General features: G+C 42.3%; 1 long non-coding RNA gene across 2 annotated transcripts; it reads right to left on the reverse strand.

The window, feature by feature from the left end:
• Positions 1-2,145: 2,145 nt before the first annotated feature.
• LOC111926321 (uncharacterized) lies at positions 2,146-10,631 on the reverse strand. Of its 2 annotated transcripts, XR_015283796.1 has the most exons (6): positions 10,499-10,631; positions 10,146-10,288; positions 8,775-8,918; positions 8,598-8,667; positions 4,096-7,755; positions 2,146-2,716 (listed from the first exon to the last, which is right to left on the reverse strand). It is a non-coding gene; the product is annotated as an uncharacterized LOC111926321 (long non-coding RNA). The 2 variants fall into 2 exon arrangements; XR_002862850.2 differs by lacking the exon at positions 2,146-2,716 and having other exon boundaries at positions 5,550-7,153; positions 10,499-10,629.
• Positions 10,632-24,110: the final 13,479 nt, after the last annotated feature.

Raw genomic sequence — 24,110 nt, forward strand, 5'->3', positions numbered from 1 at the left:
CGTGGTTTTCTCCTTGTTTCGTGTGTACTTGCGTAACTCTGACATCCAAGTGGGACTGGACATGTGCTGCTCCTTCTCCCCCTCTACACTGCTGCTGGGAAACACTTCCCTCAGAGTGGACAGGACAGCAAGCATGGCTCTCACCAGCAGCTGCACAGCCTCTGCCTCCTTCCCTTCAGCCGTATCACAGCTCATCAAGGAGGCAAAAACGAAAAAGGAGCTATTTCACAGTCCAGTGGCTGTGAGACTGTGCTGCCAGAGGGCAAGGCGGGAGGGTGTGATGGGGAGGGCAGCATGCAAGGTCGGCTGCTGTGCTGAAAGGCAGGGAGGAAAGCAGGAGCAGTCAGTGCTGCCCATACCTCGCACTGTGCTCTCACTGCAGGCAGCCCTGGCTCGCCAGGGACCTGACGTGCATCCCCGAGCAGAGTCCAGGCGCAGGATAACGTGCTTGGAGACAACAAAAGTGGTGGGATTGCACAAGAGCACCATGGAGGATATTCTAGAGGAGCTCAGCAGGCCTTCTAATGGAGCCCTTGGTGCTGGCACAGCCACGTGCTGGACATCATCGTGCTTTTGGAAACAGGCTAGGACTTACTGATTGATTCATTGCATGAGGAGCAACTCAGAAACATTCAACAGCAAACCAAAAGTTAAGACAAGGCTTGCAGTTTGTCTAAATTTGAGTCACACATCCACACGTGGCCAGTTCTCATTACCCAGGTCCATTAAATTGAAGTGTTTGAATTCCACCTTCTATTTTCAGCCTGAAATTTTAAGTGTCTTCATTTTGTTAGTATACCTATATTTACAAAAGAAGAATTTGTGACTAGACCTAACTTAGTTTTCTTGCTGTTTATAGCACAGATAGGTGTAGGTTGTATCATTACCACAACAAAGCCCTTATTAATAAGGTGATTACAATTTTGGCAAATACTTGCAGGATGAAATTTTGCATGCTTGGACTCAGTCCACAGGGAGAGCTTTGGAAGCTGGAAGTAAAACAGTCTTTGAATTGATGGATATCCACCCAAAACTCAGCATGTTGTTGTTTATTCTTGAAGTAACATGAGAATGGGTGAGCTGAGTTATTTAAAATGTCTTGTTTCATAAATCTTATAAAGATTTACAAATAGAACTAAAAGTGGTGCAATTTTGAAATAAACTGCTTGCCATGCTAAAACAACACACCTATACCCAGATTTTTCCATCACACACACAGAAGAGTAAGAGTGACTTAATGGCTTAAAAATAGCTGGGTTTTGGTGATGTGCTGTCTTATTAATTTATTTAAAATTGCAAAAATTATTGGTGTTACCTCCCTAGCAGCCATACAGCTCCTTAGGACACGCTTCCCCAAAGTAAACAAGCATCCATGCTGCTGGGTTCCCTGTTGTGGGATCTCTTGTTTCCCAGCAGGCCTGTCTGACACTTGCCATTCATGATGCTGGGTGTCAAAGCCTTGAGGGGAGGGGTTTCTAACAATGCTGCAGCTTGCTCAATCTTTTCCAGCTGGTAAAAGAGTGGAACTCCTGCTACTTTTTGTTATTCATAAGGGTGGATTATGATGTCCCATTGAACAAACCCTACAGGGATCTTGGAAGGCACCAGCCAAGCTATGCTTTTTTGCTTACCAGCACGTGATAAAAACAAATGACCCCAGAGCAGAGGTCTGCTCCCACCTCCCACCCTGGCTGGCTTCCTCAAACATTTCTTCTTGCCTAAGATGATGCATCTTGAGTTTTATCCACTTCCTCGTGCAAAGTAAGTATATAGAATTATTCCTGCTTTGCACAGAGCAAATGCAACTTGCCCAAGGCCCCCTTGCCAAGAGGAAAAGGAGAGTGTGAAGGACTAGGGCTGAGCTTTCAGCCCTCACTCAGGTTATTTGATGTTACAGCATTAGTGTTGGCTTTTTGCTTTACTCTGCAAAGAATTGCAGATATATCTATATATATATTTTCAGGTGAATTCCAACTGAAATATGTAGGGAAAGTTAAGTTAGCCCCCCACCAAGATTTTAGATGGCAGCCATATTATATAACAATACTGCCTGCCAGGAAAGGATGTCTACTGTAATCTGCTGGGAAAGGATTGTGAGAGCTGCATTTCTTTAAGCAGCTGGAAAGCATGAACTTTTCAGTTCTATTTTTTTTTTAATTTACGAGTTTATTTACATACCTTCTTAGAATTGCCAGAAACCTTATTGTCATGAATTGCTAACAAAACTCCAAAAAACAACTATTTATGATACTAAACCAAAAGCTGTCCAGTTTTAATTTCATACATTTCTTGTCCGACAGGGAAATACTAATTAGTGAACACTAATGACTGCCCAGCTCCAGCTGGGTTACCATCTATGATGTTAAAGTTCTCTGGACACATACCTTGTCACCTATGGTCAGTACCTAACTGGGTTTCTTCACTGCTTCAGTCAGAGCAAGGAACCTCTCCAAAGAACACCATTGTCTCCAGGTCTTTCCAGTCTGATTCCACAACCAGTGCCAGGATTTATTAACAGTCAGGGTTGTTAATAAATGTAATAAATTAAATTTATTAACAGTCAGGGTTGTTAATAAATGCACATGCAATTCCTCTGGCCTTGTTCACACCAAGAGAACGTACCATCCTTGGAAACTTTCTGCTTCCAATCTTCCATCAGGTGTGCTGTAGCAATAAATGAAATGAGGTCCAGGGAGGTCCATTTGTATGAAAAATACTACAAAAGTAAAATCAACAATTAGTTGCCTAAAAGAGTAAAAGTTCAAGAGAGTAACATAAATTTCAACAAACACTAAGACAAAGCTCCTTAATAAATGACATGCCGCAACTGCAAAACAGCAAGTGCCCAGCTGCCAATGGGTTTCATGCTAGATAATGTAGAGTTGATATACTGATCTTAATGCCTAAGTAATTAGCAGTGAATTATTTTAATATGACGACTAAAGCTGAGCAATGACTACTGCCGCAGCACTAACAGATGAGCAGCTGTATCATTATCTGTGTCTTTGCCTGTGTAATCTTTTTAGTGAGAAATGTCTTTAGTTTGAGTTTGCTGAAATAGCTCTGAAGGGACAAAGGAGTCAGCAGACATAAAATATCCGCAAACTTACGGAACGTGTGCTTCCATTTATCCGTGGTGGGGCAGGATGAACAATGGCCTCAATTGCTTGAGGTAAGTTATGTGCTGCAGTCTTTCACACTTTGTTCCAGAATCAACAACTGTATCTGTGTCCAAACCCCAGAATATCCCTTTGTAGGAAAAGGAGGAAGAAATAACAGGGAGTGTTTTATCTTACAGAACAGAGCTGCCTGATGTAACGGGTATGTGGAGAGCGCTTTGAAACGATGCTTGAGTGATATGAGGCTGTGTTTACATCTGAATGCAGTCCCACTAAAAAGCTCTGTCTCTGTTCAGAAAACAGGATTTTAGCTGATTATTTAGAAGGTAGCTCCTTAAGACCATATTTCTGTTTTTAAGTTCTTGTGAAGTAAAGGCGAGTGAAAGGTATAGTTTTGAGTTTTGAAAGGATATATATTAATTCAATATATCCTGCACTCAAATCATTACTGTTAAACTTTGAGGAGCATGGACATGCAGAAATACAGGGAATATCATGCAGTAACACACAATGATGTAGTTGCTCTGGGTTACCATTCATGCTGCTGAGTTGTTATCTATGACATTATGAACCATCGGTTTCCATCAGAACATAAATACCTGGTGCTGCAGCAACAAAGGAGACAAGTGGATTATGTTTCTCTGTTCCAATGTTTTCCTTGTTTTCTGGGGATTTGGAGCACAGTTTGTCTTGGTTTAATTTTTATGAGAGCTTTGGGGCTTTTGCCTCACTTGGCACAGTGAGGTATAGCAAGATTTCATTTATGATTGTATACCCTATGTTTTTAGAGAAAATATGGCAAAAATAAAAAAACTATTTTATGATGGACTCCCTTTCTGCATGTGCAGCACATAAACTGAGGTTTCCTGAGCACCAAGCTCAGAGGCTCTGCTCACACCCTGTTTATTCTTTGAGAGCTTCAAAAAACTGATAGAAAATCAGTGATTTGGCCTCCTCAGGGCCATTAATTACTTACCTGTGTAGTCACTAGTTTCCACGGTGTAAATATCGATGTGAGAGGTGTCAAATTTTCCATATTCATCAAACAGAAGGCAGTAGGATTTGGATGAGACTCAACTTAGCTGTAGTAGCTGGATAGGTCCAGCACAGGAGACTTTTAGAGGTACTAATGCAGAACTGTAGGAACTTTGTATCCCCATCCCCTAGTGTTTATCTGGGACAGATGTCTGACCCCTCATTTCTTAAACCAAAATGTTCTACTTCCATCCTGGTCTTGAAAACTACTTTTCCAGTGATACTCATATGTCCAGACGCTGCGAGTTTCTCTAGCTCTTGGACTAAAGAATATATATGTAAGCAAAAGAGGCTCATCTTCCCTTTACAACTTTTCATCCACAGAATTGAGATGGACATAAAATATATTGTGAATTCGCTCTCATATCTGCTGTGATCTTGTCTCTCATAGTAAACTTCTGAGAACTCCTTGTTCTAAACATGCTCCCTCATTGTATAAATACATCTTCAAATATAGATGATAAAAACTAGAAGCAATACTAGAGTTATTAAAATTCCTGAAGGCAGAAATAGCAGACAGGGAGAGAAGTGAGAAAGAAAATTGAGAGATGTTGGAGTGATGCCTGTGAACATTTAGCTGATCTGTAGCTGGGCCATGTATTGGAAAATATGTGGTTTGAGTAATCAGTATTCTACTTCAGGGGATGAAACGAAACTTTTGCTCTGAAAGTAATGTGTGAAATTGTTTCTTTATGTCAAATCCACTTAGTATGTAAATTTAAGAAAAAAAAAATAGGTCTGTTTGCTGTGGTTTTCCTTGGCTCTTCCTGAGATTGCCCTTCATTATTACTACCAGCAGAGAATCATTGTTGTGTTTCTGTTGGCCCTTTCACTGGAGATTAAAGGCATATCTGGAATAGTCACCTGTTTTCTCATCCAAGACAAGAGGCAGAATGTGCAGTTTGAGACATCAAAAGTTTTGTTTCAGTGGGCAGCTTCCAATCACTGTGATCGTGCTGGAGGTGATCAATGCTTATGAATAGCAGGGCCAAGCTGTCTGAGATGTGACACCAAAGAGCTGAGGCAACAGAATTGAAAAGCAATACTGGAAATCTGTGCCTAATTAATTTTCATGAAAGCAAAACTCATTGTAGAGGAATGACATACTCTGCATACTCCTGATAATATTTTTGAACGTGACCTACATTTTCTGTTACGTTCCTGTACCTAGTGCTTCGTCTTTGTTTTGTGTTATGAATGTGTGCCTGGGAAAATGTTCCTTATCTTTGCAATTCCTACAGCAGCATGATATGCAGAGAGACATAAACTGGCTTTAAAAAAGCTGAACTCGCAGTTAGTCAGTGAGAAACAAATCTTGTCTGGAGCTGCTGTCTCACAGGCTTTTTCTGTCCCATTTGCAATTCACACATCATTTCTGTGAAAGGAAGTCCAGCAACAGAGGATGGCTCTGAAAGGTCTCCGGTCCTGGTAATTTGTTGTCTTGATGCCCTACATGACCAAATGGAAACCATATCCAATATTCAGTGTTGAGATGGGCTCTTGTTGAGCTTACTGCGAGAACTTGAGGGGCGGGGGGGGCTCACTAGTATCACTTAGCCACTTGCTGGCTTGTTATTTGGGTGTTTTTAAGCTTAAAAAAAAAAAAAAAAAGAGTCAGGAATCCAAATTATAAATGTTTCCCTGGAATCAGCAAGTTTTCCAGTGTGATGAGCTTAATTAAAACTAACAGAATATTTTAGTTATGTTGTAGTCTTTTTCTCTAATGTGTTAGCCTTGCCTCAAACAAAGCCATGTGGTGTGTTGTGGAGTCCAATTTGAGCTGGCCTGCAGGCAGCGGTGCATGTCTATCAAATGGGTGCAGGACACACTGCTGCAAGCCAGAGAAGAGAGGGCAGCTACTGCCTCCTGTTGCTGCCCCTGTTTGGGGTAATCCATCTTCTAGGAGCAGTATGATGTGTCTCTGCATCATAACAGATGGCTCAGCAGTGTCTCTGCATCATAACAGATGTCTCAGCAGAAACCTACAGGTACTATTGGACCTCCTCAGCTTGCCCAGGCCAGTGAAGGGCCCTGCACTTCCCTTGTCCATCACTGTGACCTCCAGGAAGGAACTGCTTTGGTCTTCAGGGGGAATGAGCTATTTCCCTTGCAGAGAAGTGCTCCCTGTAATGCTGGCTCTGTGATGTTCACACCTCTGAGCACTTTGCTCAGCAAATGACAGAGCTCTGGGTGCTTCCTGCTGGCAGCCAGAACTTGCCCCCATGCATGGGCTATTTTATAAGCAGTATGCCCAGATGCTTTTCATCTAGGGCTGCTGCACACACTTTGAACTGAATGTGCTCACTCTCATTTTCTCAGAGAGGAACACAGTATATTGACTGGATTTAGACCAACGTGCCCATTATGATGAGGTATTTGCTCCACTAGCTAGCCAATTAAAACATAAAGTATTTACAGTCTCCACCATGCCAGTGCTGAATCTGATATCCTGGGATGCACTTTGCCTGCTTCATCTCATGCTCTTGAATATCCCAGCAGGCTCAGAGCTCCATCCATTCTTTTTGTTGCCCATAGCTCAGCCCATGCCTCGAACCTGGGCTGACTGGAGATTGACAAGAGTGCCAGATGTTTTTTGACATTAGATGTCATGCTGTGAGGGGAGCTGTGCAAAATGGGTCCTGCTACTGTTGTCTGACAGCCACTGTAAAAGTTGCTGTCAGCTTGCTGGGCCCTGTGCTGTGTCCTAGCATGGGCCTTGGCGCTGAGAATCATCCCCTTCTCCTGATAGTCCTGCCACCAGATTTGCAGGATGCATGAGTAGAGGCCATTGGTGCTATTATTCAGCTCCCTGGTGAGCTAAGGGGTTAATCTGAGTTTTCTGAGGGCAGACTCTTCCTCACAAGTGGAAGAAGAGAGAGACAGGGGATTTATCTCTGTGTCACCTAATCTGAACAGTAAATTGAGATGTAGAGGTAAAAGGGCTTGCCGGATTATCCCTCTCCCGTATTTTGCTTTCAGTATAAGTTCCGGGTGTTATTCTGTTGACAAGATAAAAAAAAAAATATATATTAGAAATGACTTCTTACATCTGCCTTTCACTGTCTTCTTCAGATGCACTGAGAGGTGAGTGATACCATCACCAAGGGCTGGAAATCCTGCCTGGATAGCTGCAGTCCCATGCCTAGCTCCTGGCAGAGCAGGCAGCTGCTTTTCCACAGGGAGAGAGTTAGCAAACCAGTCAAAGTGGTTGTAATGAACCTAATCTCGTTAAGCAAAGTGTTATGGAACTGGAGATGCTGTTGATTGATAGCACGTGCCTGATGGCCTTCCCAGGAGACACTTCTGAGCTTTTTTAACTCCTTGGGGAAGAGCAGGCACCTTTCTGCTGCTTGTGTCCTCTAAGGTAGGTGCAAAGCCATGAGTACTCTTCTATAACCAAAATGCAGGGTATGCTTTGGTGTCCTGGCACCTGCTCTCTGCCAGGTTCCTTGGCAGACCTCAAACCTGTGTGTGTTTCTGTAGGAATTGCTGTGATTTGTAAGTTCACTTCCAAGTGTGATTTCTGTTGTTGTGTTTGATCCCTGGGTACAAGTTGTCAAGGAAAAGATTTAATTTTGTGTCTGGAGACTGTCCTCTTGCACTAAAAAAAAAAAATCAAATAAATGCATGATTGTAACTTTCTGCTGGTTCAACACTAAGGAGCTCAGATTTTTTTGCTGCCCTTGTCCCAGAATTTTTTCATGCTTTTACACTTGTTTTGTGCCTGTGATGAGTGACTGCATAGCAGAAGCCATAAACTCTGGGGGGAGGCTGTGGGCCCTTTAAAGACTCTCTGTATAGAGCCTTGTTTTTTTTTTCCCAAAGCCCAAGATTATCTCCCCTAATAATAAAAATGAGGCCAAATATGCATTTTACTTGTGAATGGGCTGTTGGACAGTATTTAAATACCAGCTTGCTAGAAATCTGTGATGAATGTATGGCAGAGAGTATGGCAGGCTAGATATGGAAAAGGAAGAGTGTTGTGTGATGGTTTTCCTGGCAGGAGATGGGAGTCCTGCCTGCCTCCTTTAGTCGTGTCTGTCTTCCTGTGCCCTCACCCGAGTTAGCAGGGAGAGAGTTTGTCCTGGGAGCAGCATCACTGTTCTGGATTAAAAAGTGATTAAGTTTTTATTTCTCCAAAGTCCTATACCCAACATGGAGCTCTCCATGTGGATTTGGGTACTAAGGCATTTACATGTGCATCATTTTGACTGGCAGGTACCTGGTTTTAATTGTTGTTTGTACTACAAAGGCTTGTCAGTATAGGTTTTTTTTTCCTAGCAGGCCCTTCCCCCAGTGGACAAATCTCATAATAATATAATATTTATTTTGTTGAAAAAATTTTAAAATGTTGCTGTTGAAATAAATGCTCCCTTTGAATAATTTTTTCCCCCTATTGCTTTTCCATATATGTATATGCCTGTCTTCAAGCAGAGATCTGACCTTGGAGTTTCAAATCTGATGCATCTCTATGCAGCAAATAGAGCACATTTTTCTTCCACAGGGCAGGTGTCTATAAAAGAAGTTTCATGGCAGTGTTTGAGCATTGGGTACTAAACCCTTTGCCCTGCATGTCAGTGAGCAGCTCCTGCTAAGCCAGCCAGCAGATGTGAGTCAAACCTGGGAGCATCTCTGTGGGGTACAGGGCCTTCACTGCAAAGCTCCACTTCTGCTCCCTTCTGGGAGAAGCTGCTCCTGCTGCTTCCCCCAGGTGACGCTGAAATGGGTCTGTAACAAGCAGAGATGAGGCAGAGGAGGCAGGCCCTGGAACCAGAGGTGGTTTCACAGCAGTTATTTGGTCTTGTGAAATCTTTCAGGGAGCCATTGGGGTTTTATATCTTGAGCTAAGGGGGCCTGCCATAAAATAAAAGGAAGCTCTTTGTAATGTGGGTGGAGGGCACAAGTAAAATCCCCTGCTTGGGTTTACTCTGCATGGCAAACCTAGTCTTATTTCTCTTTTATCCACTTTGATCCCTGCCAGCTAGCCAGGAAGCTACCTGCTGCTGCTTCTAGTCATCTCATGCTGGGATGATTGTTGGCTTAGCAGGATGCACATTAAGTGGCACTAAAAATAAAAAGGAAATTGGGTTTTCTGGCTCTCTTTTTGATTTCCCTCCTTTAAATGAAAGGAATTGTTAAGCTTTCAGGATTGTTACAACAGAAACAAAAAGAAGAAGCCCCTGCATTGCGAACACCTTCAGAAAGCCAGGCTACGTGAGGAGGAGCTGCTATCCCTGGTGGGTGCTGCAGTACAAGCATCTCCCAGATGAGCCATTACACTCCCACAAGGAGCTCCACAAAGTGCTGCCTCTTCCCCATGCAGAGCCCACGAAGCTGCTCTCACAAGTGCCTTCAGAAATAAAATCTTTCCACTGAGGCTCCCCAAGCCTATGGTGGGCTAACACAGGACTCAGTTTTGAATGACCCATTGAAAGGAGACAAATGAAACCATCCTGAGTCCCTCTTTTCTTCCCCCAAATGTTGCAGAAGTGTAGCAGTTGTGCCAGACTAAATGTTGACAGTCTTTAACATAATTTGTCTGTACTAAAGTTAATGCTGCTCTTCATGTACTATATTTATATCCATCTATTCCCTTTCATGTCAGATAAGTTCTAGTGTGTGGGATGCATAATGAGATTGACTGAAAAGTATTTTTTAACCCTGTGAGCTCTACAGCTTCCTGCAGGTAGAAAAGGTTGAGGTTACTTTCCTATTTAGACAGTTATGGTGTGCTTTACTTTATTTTTCCTGACTCTTTATTACATTGTGCTACTATAAAATTATGGTGTGGAAGTTGCAAAAACCTTGATTGTGAGGTTTATATGCAGTGTAGCAATACATAACTTAGAATATTGTGAGGGCTGCCTGGAAATTTGCTTAAGAAGTGGCTTGGGAAACCCTCCCAGCTGAAAGAGGTTTACCCCTAGGCTGTAGCACACTTATTTAACTGCTGTGTCCCTCCTTTGAAAAGAAGTCTCCTACTAAACCTACCCTGAGAGAAGGCCTGGAATCCTGCTGTGGTTACAGTCCAGGAGACATTTCTGACCATCCTTGGAGATAGGTGGATGAAGTTTCTCTTCTCTGGTGGGTGAATTGTAGTGTGGAGGTGCTGCTTCAAGCGATCCCTTTCCTGCCTGTGTAGAGAAGCTTGTAAGAGTCAGCATTGTTGTTACTGCTCCTATGAAAGGTGTTTGTCATCCTCCTTTTAGAGGGTGAGACAAATGGTAAACACCTCTAAAATTTTATTTTTATATGTATTCATGTTGTTTCAGAGATGTTTCTTTAGGTTTGTGCTGTATAAGGTAAAGGGCAGCAGGGCCAGCAAGCAGGAGAGTAAAGATTACCAGGTTCCTATCTATAGATCTGCTCTCAAACAGATAAGGACCAGATTTGAGTCATTGCCTGGCTTTAACTTCTCCAAACTTTAAAGTCCCCCTGAACCCAAATCCCTTCTCATTTGCCTGCCTTGGTAAGTGCTGAGCACAGCTGCTCAGCTGCTGTAAATAATCTCAGCTCTGACGTCAGGGCTGTTTCAACAATTGACATCAGCTGAAGACGTGTCTATGGCTAAGTATAACCCACAGGTATTACAGCATGATTTACAGAGGCTCTTAGAAGTGTAAACCATATGTTTTATAGCTGCTGAGAAGGAGAAGAAAGTGTCTGACAACAAGCAAAGGCATATTTAGTAGCATTTTTATATGGTTGAAATTTCCCAGTTAGGGGTTTTTAGGAAATACATTTGCTGTGATGCACAGCACCACGCAGTTGAAGCACATATCACCCCAGGCATTCAATTTATCACAATCTATCATGTTAACTTGGCTAATTTGACACTGTTTCCTGCTGAAATGCTCTCAGACAGTTCTGCATTGTCTGCTAATCTCCATGACATGTGAGCCTGAGGGAAGGACCCTAAAGAAAAGCAGACCTCAGTGCTATGGAGTTGAGGGAAGGGAGGAGAACAGAGCTCAGTAGTTCACAGAATCATAGACTATCCTGAGTTGAAAAGGATCCACAAGTATCATCAAAGTTCAAGTCCTGACCCCTCACATGACAGCCCCAAGAGTCACTCCATGTGCCCAAGATTATTGTCCAAAATTTTCTTGGACTATATCAGGCTTGGTGCTGTCACACTGCCCTGGGGAGCCTGTTCCAGTGCCCAGCCACCCTCTGGGTGAAAAACCTTCTCCAAATATCCAACCTAAATCTCCCCTGGCACAGCTTTATGCCATTCTCTCAGGTCCTCTCACTGATCACCAGAGAAGAATGTTGATTATATGTATTATGCTACAATATGATATAAATAATGCGTACAATATAACATATTGTTATTACATTAATTCATTAGTATTTCTCGTAATTCACTTAATTTTTGAAAACAGCTGTAGTGAAATACTGTTCCTCCCATGGTATGAGTAAATTACAGCAAATTTCAATGAAACATGTCTTGAAGGAGGGGTGGTTCTCCAAAGTCTTGCTGTGAAAGAGCTGGATAATGAACTGAAATGTGAGTGAGAGGCAGCAGGGACAGAGAGGGTGGGTCTCCTGGAGAGAAAGGATTCTGCTTAAAGGTCTGGAGCCTCTCTCTGGGCAGCTCCTTGCTGAGCAGAAACAGGCAACTGAAGGAATGCTGTGGAGTCTCTTGCAGCCCCAAGCAGCGACTTCAGTTTTCCCAGTGCTTGAGAACTGATCTGGAGGCTGTGTTAGTGCAGAGCTGCTAGGGAGCGAGGGAAAACACTGCCTGCCCAACCTGCTAATCCTGGACGTGCACCAGGCTGACCTTGGCATGTGTCATCAGGGTTCCTGCATCCTCTTGAGCTGCAATTCCTCACAGTTTGTGTAAGAGAGAGTGCTAACCCAGCCTGGACTGTGCAGGGGTAGATCTGGAAAAGAGAAAATGAGAAAATAGAGGGGTGCCATCAGAATGGGTGACACTCCTGCGGTACAGCAGGCATGAGTCAAGGTATAGATGCTGATCAAGAAGGAATGGCATCTCCAGCACAGCAAGGGCTGTGTGTCCTGGTGTCCCCCTGCACCGGAGATGCTTTTGTCATTATGTAGCTCCTAACAGCATATTGTGACTGTGCAGAAGTGAAAGGAAATGTGTAGTTAGGCTTTACCTTCCTAAGTTTCAGCTTTTTATCTATAGGAGCTAAACATTCAAGGACAGAAAGGTATATAAGGAGAAAAAGCCTCCTTAATTAGGCTGCTTGAGCTTGGATACCTTCATTGTTAAACATTTGCAGAGACAGATGAGAAGCCAAAGGAGATTATTTTGTCTATTATTAACTAGCTGCTGAACATTTCCTAATTGATACTAGATTGTCTCTTTCATTAATAAACATTACCAGAGTTTATGGAAAATTAGCACTTGTATTACCTGTTTAAATGGACTCCTAAGTACAGATTAGTGGCAATTGATTTTGTAAGTTTAAGGGGTAAACTTGAAGTGTTATACAACCACTGATTTCTGGCAAAAAATTGATGCCACCTTGCTTCTCTTGGATGATCTATCCAGAATAAATCCAACATGTAGGCATGTCCATTTGGTATATTAAAACATAAATGGTCTTACATTGAAAATTTTTGACAAAACCCAGGGTTGTAACATCCAGATCTGTACTTAGACAGTGTCTTCGAGGCAAAATTTATGGGGCCTTTCATTTCTAAAGTTTCTATTGTGAATATGCACAGTAACTGAGTTGAAAAAAATCCACTTTTTATTTATAAAAGAGCCAGTGTTTCATTTCTGGGTGTGGGCTACAAGCAGAAAAGTGAATGGAGCCAGGGATAAATACTGAAGCAGTGATACTGGAGGCACATGTCCCTCCAGTAAGAAATCCCTCTCTGCACTGGATGTAAGTGCAGAAAAAGTGCAATGCCCTGGTTTTATATTGCCTGCAATAACAGAGCAAACAAAATTTGTCATAACCAGCAGGTGACTCGTCCCTGGCAATTTCACATCGGCTTGCTCACAATTTACCTTGTCAGAAGCACAGGTTTACTGATGCATCCCTGCTCTCCTGCCTGAGGGTCAGGCTAAAGGATCCAGGGACCACTGCCTGCTTTTAGGGCAGTTTCTGTCCCTGCTGCTGGTTGGCAAGGAAAGCAGAACAAGTACTTGGAGCACATCTGAATTACTCCTTGGTTGGCATTAAGGTGAGTTAGTTGGCTGGGGGTCCATTTGTAGAGTTGGATTGAGGGGCAGTGCCAAGGAAATCAGAGTGTGCCTTCTGGGGTGTATTTACAGCCTGTAAACTAATGGATTTGTTTATATAGTTGAAATGCAAGGTTCCCAGGTAAGCATCTTCTGGGACAAATGAGTGCAGTTTGAAGTATACAGACACAGTATAAGGGTTACATGATATTGTGTTTGAAAAACAAAACCAAACACCCAAATCCACCCACACAGATTCCTTATGTATGTCATATTTCTAGGTATTTTGTTTTAAAAGTGTCTAATGTTTTCTCCTGCATTTAAGACAGTCTATATATAAAAAGTTAAAAAGAAACAAAATTAAGGTTGTCCTGTTGAAGCCAATTGTGGAATTTCCTTTCTTCTGAGACCTCAACAACCTGTATGTTGGGGTGTTGGTTTGGGTTTGCTTTGTTTTGTTTTATTGCAAAGTTCTAGAGTCCTCTGAAAGCACAAACACAATACATCTTGTGGAAACTGTTCTGCTTCTTGTGATGTTCCTAAGTGTGGAAGATATACTGCAGGAGGCTGTCGTGTGAGCCACCTGTGGCAGGGTGCCATAGGTGTCAGCCAGCCATCAGATCAGAATGAAACATCGATTTACTCTTTCTCTCCTGCCAGAAAATAATAGTGCCTGTTGTGACCTCAGGCTGCTGTTGCACTGCAGTTGTAGATTTTTATGCTCTCACCTTCCTGCTTATTCTTGCTCTTTCTGTCTGCAGTCAGCTCCTGGTACCAGCTGATATTCCCACAGACACTTGGCTCCTGTTTCTAACATCCCCACATCCACATAGGTAGCGCTGAGGAGAATGCAGAATATTCTCCTTGTTCTGGATCAAGTCCACCTCCAGCAGGCAGGAGCAGTGTTTGCAGGATACATCAGGCTCGTCCCTGGAATCTTGTCTGGGGGAAGGCTGTTTGGTGGCACAGAGCAGTGATGTGCAAGGGGAGCAGGGTCAGCACAGCTGGCAGGTCTCTGCCACCACCAAACTCCACCAGGCTTTCAGGTTTCACTCAAAGTCTATCAGTTTCTCAGTGGATGACTTAAATTCACTTTGGTTTTCTCAGTGTAGGCATCACGTTCTCTCTGTAAACTCACACTGAGGAATCACTGTGTGATTTCTGCTGATGTCTTCAAAACAAAGAAATTCAGAGCAAGCCAGAGCAGCTGACAATATTCTTTCATGCTGCTAGATGGTCTGGCCAGACCCAACCTGAATCCTGTATCCTGTCATCTCACCACATGCTCAGCTTTCTCTCACCCTTGAAAAACCTTCAAATTGGGGACTGGCACCTGAGTTCCCACTTCAGAGAATGGGCAGTGATTAGTTTTGGAGCAAAACAGATGAGAGGTCCTGCATGGTCTGTAAGGATGACACTGGCCAAGAAGGAAAAGTCGGTAAAAAAAATGGGAAGAGGTATGCAGGCTTTCAGAAAGATGTGCAGATAATTGGAATATATTTTGTATTATTTGAGATATCATCTGGAAATTGTAGTCTGCCCTTAGAACAGCCCATTAAACAAGAGATTTTTATTTATTTTTTTTTTAATACACCACTAAGGTAAAATTTGTCAGGAAACTTTATCAACACATATTTAGAATAAAGAAATTCTGTCTTGGTGACAAATGAAATCATTTGGAGATTGAACTTCTTCTTTACTGTGAAGAAATATGTCCTGCACACACCTGTTAGTGGCAATTTTTGGCAGCTGCTGTCTAATAAGTAAATTTATCTGCTGCTGCTCTACTTTGAGACTTATTAATTTAGAAAAATGTTGAAAAGCAAGGTATGAGGAATGCTGTTTTCCTCTGAGACACAAATACATGTAGCTAAATTGAAGACAAGTTCTTGTGAAATGCCTCTGTTATCCAAATGCCACCTTTTAGGTTATTATACTTTTACAAATATTGCTGTGGCAGAACAGCTGTAAGAAAGGTGATACAGGGAGAATGCTAAACAAGAGAAATGATGGCTGTACCCTGCAGTTGTTATGCATTGGGAAGAGGGATGTATGTGCCAGGGGAGCACCCAGGAGATGGAGACAGCTCTGAGGAAAAGCTGCCCTGAGAGAAGCCGAAGCTGCTGCTGAGCCTCTGCGAGGACTTGGAAGGTGGAATAAATTTGTATTGTAGGTAGAGGTGAAATCAGCATTCCATGGAGTTCAGCTGTGAAACTCATGCTAAGATCAGACGCACCAAAAAGGGGAGGAAGTAGGTTCTTCCTCAGCTTGAATCTCCCAGCAATGGCCTGGCAGGATTTTAAAATAGAAATAAAGAAATTAAAGGCAGACTTGCAAGGATCAAGGAAATTCTCTGCTTTGCAAATAATACCGGCTGGTGGAAGAGGAGCAGGAACCAAGAGAGGGAAAGAGCAGAGCAACCTTGTTAATATCAGTAAGAAAATAATGGCTTCTGAACATAAACCCTGAGGACCAAAGATCAAAGTTCTGTGGTCCATCCCCTTGGCCAGATGATATATTGAAATAAAATAATGGCTTTCATGGCAGATGCTACAAGTTAAGCAACATTTCCATGCCAGCAGTCTATGTAAAGAGCAATCATTCAAATGCAGAAGAGTGAAAATTAAATAGCTGGAGATGGAGTAGTCAGAGAGCACCAAGGATGCAGAACAGCTAAAGATAATTAAATTACGTAGAAATAAATTATTTACCATAATGGTCAGATTAGGAAATAAAACACAGAAGCATAATCCTGCCAAGCATTTGAGTAGAGCAGCAGAACAAGAACATAACTGAACTGACAAATGAGAGAGAGATTTATAGCTCTTGCCTAAATTTACAAACAGATATGAGTATTCAAATTTTGCTGTCACATCCAAAAGCAATCAAAACTCATCCTGCCTGGACCTTGTTAAAATCCTAAATTTAGGTATTTTCTGTAAGGTCTCAAGGCAATCTTAGTTGGTGGCTTTGACTGAAATTGTTAGACCTGGTATGTTTTTTGAGTCCACTTTGGATCTTGGGGAAATTTACACCCAAAAGAAGTTAGTGTTGGCAATATGAGAGATAAAACCTTGTTTATCACAACACCTGTGAGCCAGATTGGTGTTGCCTGCACAGCTTCAGCAATAACAAGCTCCACCTTTCTGTGGAGTTGGAGAGATCCCTGTTTCCCAGGCACAGACGAGGGCTGGGACTGTCCTGCCTGGTTTTGGGCACAGAATAAGCTATGGTCACCCCAGGCTTTGCTCAGCCTGTAGCCCTGCTCCAGGCCATCCCGTGGGAGTGGGTGGCTCTGGAAAAAGCTGCCATGGTGTGATCCATAGTGGATCATTGTCATCTCCAGCTTTTTGTAGGTGGCAGTGCTGAATTGCTTAGCAGATAAACAGGGGGGAGGCTGAATCAGCAGGGTGATGAGGAGAGAGGGGCCTGAGACCAGGTATTACTGGGGCACCCTGCACCCCTCCAGCAGCAGCACCCCAGGCTGGGACGTGCCAAGTGGGACAGGAGCCTGCTGAGGTCTGTGTGTGTCTCTGCTGAGTTAGAGCTGCACTCCTCACGTGGACATGAACATCTAAGAAAGCATAGAGCAGGTTCTTTTTCTTCTTTTTAATTTAATTTGAGAACTGTATCAACCATTCAGTGTGATTCTATTAGCATCCCTTCTCCTACAGTTTGGAGCTCCTTTCTAGGCTGTGCTGTATGCAGATCTGTCTGTCTTTCATGGTGACTTTCAGCTGACTGGAATCAAATTTTTCTTTTCCTTACTTTTTCTTATTTTTAATAGTATGACTCCATGAGCTACATTTTGACCTTGCAGGGGAGAAAATAGGAAGCAGTAGTAACAACTGATGTATGGGAAAAATCTGGATGTTAATAAATATAGCAATCCCAATGTGGCTAGAGCAACACAAAGAGATTGATGTTTTTTCTCAGGTCAGTTTTGCCTCTGGCAGTATTAGCATGGATGCCATTTATTCATCAGTGTGATTTTGTTCATAAAGGCAGATGTATTCCTACCTTCTTTATATATTTTCTTCTTATATTTTGAGCACTTTTTTAAATTTTTTTTTATTCTCAATTTAGAACCTGAGTGCTGATAATTGTATAGTGAGGCTGCTGGTACCTGTCCATTTTTCAAGAGTGATCAAGAAATGAAGAACAAGTACTTTGTTTCTCACAGTAACTAAGTAGGATGGCCCACAGCAGAGGAAGTATAGAAATTATTAGCTTGGCCTCTCTGGACATTCATACTCGGCATCACAGAAACACTGCACAATCATTCATGATTTTCTGTCTGCTTTCCATTTTCCTCATTGTCACGAATCAAGTGAGAATACCCTGCATTCATAATGAAAATAGTTTTGATGGTTAGGTTAATGGGGATGCTCAACTTTATGAGGGAACGGTATTTTTACGAATACTTTAAATAACATATTTAAGCAAACAGTTGGGCAGTCAGCACCTCCTACAGATATGAAATTATCTCCGGCTTCCAAGAGGGGAGAAAGTTTAATGATTTCACTTCTTTCGTGGTTTGTATTTATTGAAGTATTTAACATTCATCTCCTCATGGAAATTGCTGACTTTTTTAAGGCACTGGCTTTAAAAAAAATGGCAAAAGGAACTAAACCAACCAAGGCTCCAAAGAATGTTCTGCTGACAGAAAAAAAAAAAATGGTGTGAAAGTAAGTCTTTTAAATCACTTTTCAATAAATGCAAAATATAGGCCAATTTTATTGTGCTAGGACATAAATGGCAGTCGAAGCAAGCCAAGACATCGGCTGTAATGACATCTCCACTGCAGCTGGCCCATCATCACAAATGGTTTTAGTGGGCTGTGTTTCCAGCTTTGGAGCTCTCAGTTCACCCGAGGTGATGCTGCCTGTGAATGTGTTAAGGAAACAGTGTTGATGTTTCAGCATTCACCCTCCAGAAAGGCTTCCCATGTTTTGTTGTTCCCATCTTTGCTTGGTCCTTCCTAGGCAGCTTCTGCATCCTCCTCACCCTTGGAGTGTGCACACCACTTCCAGGTTAATTTTGCAGCCTCTGTGATGCATTTTTCTTTCCTGGCCACACAATGCTCAGGTAGCAGAAGCCTGGGTGCCCCTTGCAGCCTCTCCATGTGCCGCACTGGAGCCGCTGCTGTGCCAGGAGCAGGATGCATCCTGTTGTATCCTGGATGCACCCTGGCAGATTGGGTTGCAGCGAGTGAGTCAGAGCTGTTGCATAAGCTGCAAAGGGGTTAACTTGGTCTACCAGGAACAGTCCCAAACCAGAAGTCTTCCCCCTAATCCCCCCCACCTCCAAAAAAAATCCCAGGAAGTAAAGGTCCAAATATTGAGCGTGTCTTGTGTTGGTTTCAGTATTTTGGGATAAGCACAATTTGCAGCTCCAGGATGATCCATAATCTCCAGGGCTGGGAATGCAATTAAAAGGAAAGATGTGTTTTTATGTGTGGGTGGGCGTGTAATATTCTCAGGCTTGTGGCCTTGAGAGGAAACAGTAAATAGCATACGAAACTCCATAAAATGGTAAGCGTTGGCAGCTTTGTTCCTTGAGGATTATGCTCCAGCCTAAAGAAGTGAAACCGTGTTTCCTAATAGGATAGACAAGGTCTTGGCAAAGATGAGACTGGCAGGTACTACGCATGGGCAGAGCACGGTCAGCATCATGTTTGGTATGATTAAAGATTTTTTGCTAGAAATTGTGTGATGAGAAATTTTCAGCTGGGAATTCTCTTTGTTATTTGCAGAGATTATAAAAAAAAAGAAACCTTTTTTCCAAAACAAGTAAAGAGCAAATACTACTTCTCTTCAATTGCACAAAGTGCTCTCTTACCCTTCCCAAAAGGTAGTAGATAAATTGGAGTTGAATATATAAATCTGTTCTACCCAGGAACCAGATACACCAATAAATCAATATTTTCTTGCTACGTATGCAATATGTAAATGGCACTTTCACAGATGTCAAATAAGTTCCCCTAACTAAGGAAACTGCTCAACACACTTCAGATCTTCGTAGCAACACTGAAAGTACCATAATAACATCAGTGGAGTAGAAACTCTTTAGCAGAGTAGCACAGACTTTATTTAAGGTCTTCCTTAGGCTGATATTTTTAGTCTTCAGACTTCAGTTATTCTTGCTGAATTAGTAAAGCCTTTCAGAATATCTATTTCAAATTTTCAATCTCGATAGCAGCTTTTCAGCTAGTTCTGTGTCTTATTGCAAACCTTACCTGTTTCCCTCATTTAGCAACTGCAGTGGGAAGTTAAAGCATACAGGATTTGGCCACAGTCTCATAAATTCATGAAACATGAGATTTCTTGCTGTGAGAAAAGCAGCTAAATGATTGCTGCTTTATCTAGTAAAACAAACGTGTCCTATCCAACAGAGATGATAATTCACACTGACCTGAATGCTTATAGATTTTGCACTTAAATATCTGATTTTCAGAAGAGCTCCAATCCTACTACAGCATTCAAATGAAACTCTCATGGCTTCCAGCTGCTCTTTCTAAGGATTAGATGCCCAAATGAGTATAGCACACACATACCTTGGTGTCTAAATCAGGATATTTGGGTGCTGGGCTCATTCAGAGATGAAGATCTTTGAAAGAATAATGTTAAGTTGCACTTACAGAGTTTCTGAAAAGCCTAGTGCTAACTACATAATGAAGTGATAGATTTTTAATGCTGCCATTTTAGAAAATGCATATCTAGAATTAGCCCCCTAAATTCTTATTTGGATACCCTGCTTTAAATCACATGCATATAGTTGCAGATGGAGATACCACACTCATACATACCCATTTTAGATTAACATAACATAAAAGCCAGCATGGTTAATACTAGTTATCACTAAGTAATAAGCTATTTCCACTAAATTGCTGCAGAACTGCTGCATTGAGAGGTGGATATGAGCACTGGGAGACAGTGCACTGATTCTTTTGTGCTATTAAGTGAATGATAAAAAAATTACTTGAAAAACCAAATCCTGTTGCACCAGGTTTTTAGTGTAAAAAGTCTCCTTTTGATGGAAATGACAAGATCTTGCTTGGTAAAGGCACAGCTGGTGCTCACATCTGGGCTAGGAAAAAAGGGCCAGTGATTAAGGGTTGCAGCAGAAATTTGAGGGTCTTCCAAGGAAAAAAAGTAGAATATTTTGTGTTGTGGAAAGCCTCTTGTATGTATAATTGGGACTCTTCACTGAAGAAGATGAGTAGAAAGTGAGGGGACATTAGGATCATACACAGCAGTTCTGTGATTCTAGAAGTGTCGAGGACAGGGATACAAATCTTTTATCATGGGACTCGTTGGCTCAAATGGAGAGGTTTTTCTGAGGCTCCATGGTCTTGTATGTTGCCTGTGAGGATTTTTTTGCCTAAAGGGGCCTGTTTTGGTCACTGCTGAGGCTGTTTTGGTCAGTGCTGAGGACAAGGTGGCTGACGGCATGGACAGCTGCTCCCAGCCATGTTGGCAGCTTGTGTGGTCACTCTGTGGCCCTGACTGTCAAATAATCAAGTATTTTTTACTCACTGTGAGATCTCTTGATCTTAGCCATCCACTTCTGCTTCTGAAAAGAGCTGAGCTCCAGGTCAGCACTGAAAAAATCTGAAGTAGATGAAAGTCAGTGAGGAAGAGTGAAAAGAAAGAGGAAATGGCTGTTTATAATCACCTGATAACTTCGTTGAGTTTTGAGGGTATGCCTAAAGATCTGTTTGGATCTTTTGTGATAGGACATGTGCCCAGCTTGGAGAAGGAGGCAATTATACCATGAGAAAACTCTACAGAGCATATATGTTTGATATGATATGCATAATGACATAACTCCAGCTCCTATGTGAAAATGATTTCAACTGTCTCATACAGAAAGGCAGCTGGATTTTGGGATGAGGCCACCCACTGCCAGGAGAAAAATGCTTGAATCTTCAATACCTTTGATTCACGGGCTTTAGGAGGTGAGAATCATATTGTCACAGCATGTGCCTGGGAAGCATGTTAAATTTCCTATACCTTGTACTCTTCTCCTCTCTCACAGTCTGCTTCTAAATTGAACTCTCTGCAGATGAAACTTTAACTTTGTTTCTGATACATAAATCCCCTGTTTTCCATTTTGACAGGAATTTTTCTGAAGAGAAAAAAAAAAAGAGGGCGTTTTTTTCCCCCTTGTCTCTGCAGAGCTGACGGTTTTGTGCTTGTCCTTTCTTGAAATATCTAAGTTAATTTTACAGCTATTGAGGAGCACGGTGTAAAAGCAGTTTTATAACCTTTAACCACAACACAACACCCTCCTCTCTGGAATCTCCGCCTCCTGTACCTATTCTTGCAAACCGCCTGGAGCAATGTTTCTGCCTCATAAATCTGAGCCTTTAAGAGGGGCAGCCTTGCATGCTCTAGCTGAAGTAGTCTGTCTGGCTGATTTTTCTGATAATGCCTTTTTGATGTGTTGCTGGTAAATGGCTTTATTTGTAAGAGATTACGGTCGCGGCAAAATTCCCGATAGTGACAAAAATAACTATTATGGGCAACGCTGGATTTTCCACTCATTTGTAGTTTACCTTTAGCCTCCAGTTAAGCTTGTTGCCAATTATTTTTTTTTTTGGTGCCTGCTATACACAGACCACAAAGGGTTTTGTTCTTCCTCTGTCTGAAGTCCCACACCATCAATTAGAACAGGAAGACGGGTTCCTCCGTGGTATTTGAATCCAAGCAAACCTAAAACAAGCAATGTTTTGCTAATCTTTACATGCACCTGCAGAGGAACAGAGGCTGCACCTGGGTGGAAAAAAGTTACCAGTAGCTTTTCATGTGCAAAGCTAGTAAATGTAGCAATTACAGAAGGCAAATTGTGAGGGGGTGTGGTTTATTGGTGACTGCTTTTATTGTACCTTATCATATGCAGAAAATGAATCATCTGATACAGAAATGGCTCTTTAGGGATCAACATATGCACCTGAGCCTAGATCTACATTTAAAAGACAGGAAAGAGATCTCTTACAATGTAGCTGGATGAATAATATTGCAAATCCATGGGGTTTTGACAGGTAATTAATCAAAAATATCCATACTTAGATACCTAGGTGCTAGGCACAAAGAAAGAAGCCTGCCTTTTTTGTATAGTAACTCTTGGAGCTGTACATTTTTAACACATCTAAAAGTCAGGCTGCTGATGTTGATGCCTATGTTCATTCCCAGAGTCTGTGTGGTTGGATGAGCCATAGCATAATGGTGGAAGCCCTTTCCCATTAGAGAAGGAAACAGGGATTGTGTAGTGGCAGCAGCAACAGGCGGGTCTGTGCTGGCACGTGGACTCACACTGTCACATGGGTAGGGCAAAAGAGCTGTCAGAGCCTTTGAGAAGTCCTGATCCAGCTGAAGGCTGGAGGCCTAGCTGTGTCCCTGTGTGTTTAATGCACAGCTTTAGAAATTTCTGGCACAGAGCAGCTTGCTTTTCAAAGCATACTAATTAATCATAGTCACCAAGAGAGCAGAAATGGCCATTCGGGGTTAACGAGAGTATGACAGCAGTGAAGTTGTGCAAGTGTGTTGGTGGAAACCCTAGGACAGATGCTGTGGATGTCAACATCTCTCATTATGCATGTTGCATAATTGGATGTATGTCCCTTTAATTTCATCTTGGGGGAAAACTGGGATTTTTAAATAATGCTTTTGGAATAGTGGTATCACCAACACTTTATTTGTCCCTTTCAGTTGTGGTAGGAGTTGTTCATAACTGTGTCCTTTGGCTCGTCATTGTCCTGAATAACCTGTTGCTCAGGACTGTAACATTTCCTTCCCTGCACATGAGATGCTCTGTCTCATGTCAGTGTGTGCACAGTGCCAGCATAGCTGTGCTCATCAGTCAGCCCAAAAGTTTTGGCAACAGAGTTTAATGACAAGCACGATGCTCACATCAAAAGGGATGTCTTAGACATATTTGCAGCTCATTTTGAAGCAGGAGCAGTGGCTTGTGTCTGCATGCATAGGAAGTCCTTGAACTGCAGGCATTGGAAGACACCATTTGCACAACGCTTTCCTGTGCTTGCCTCCACATTTTCCTGAAATATTGTCACCCGGTTCAGGAGAGGTTCTCATTTAGAAAGTTTTGTTACATTGATCTCTGGCTGCTCTGTTGTCTTCTATACAGTCTGCCCTTGCCACAGTGACTGTGTACTCACACACTGATTTCCACTCTCAATCAAGCCAAACTGAAAGATTAGGACTTGAAAATGCCTTGTGCCATGTCACCAGACTTTATTAAGAGCATGAGGTTAGGATAAGGTTCTGCTCCACTCTTGATGACTTGTCTCCTTGTCTCCAGATTTCCAGCTGAGCTATGTTTTCACACCCCCTTGCTCTGTGCTCTCTGTCATTAACAGCTCCATTTCTGCTGCATTTCACAATGTTTGAACAGAGGTGACATCCAAACCTCTTACTCCCATCCTTGCTAGATGATAGGCGACCAGAAAGAAACACAGTTGAGTGGAAAAATATCCCAAATTACACTCCTGTTCATAGTGCTGGAGTGTGAGATGGGAAGGCAGAGAACACAGTACAGCCATCTACAAATCATTTTGTCACTCAGAGATCGAATTACTTAATGACAAAGTTATTCCTGCCAAGTTCTGATGGCTTCTTACCTCCACAACATCTGCACTAATTAGTAACTTTGTTTGGAAGCTGCTTGTGCTGGGTATTGTTCTGCTGTCAGGCGTCAGGCAGTGATACCTTGCTGCATGAGAGAAGGAGCCTCCTGCTCTGCGGGTCGCTCAGCGATCGAGTCAAATGTGTGTC

This window comes from Cyanistes caeruleus, chromosome 2 (assembly GCF_971803275.1).
Source record: "Cyanistes caeruleus chromosome 2, bCyaCae1.hap1.1, whole genome shotgun sequence".
NCBI lineage: Eukaryota > Metazoa > Chordata > Aves > Passeriformes > Paridae > Cyanistes > Cyanistes caeruleus.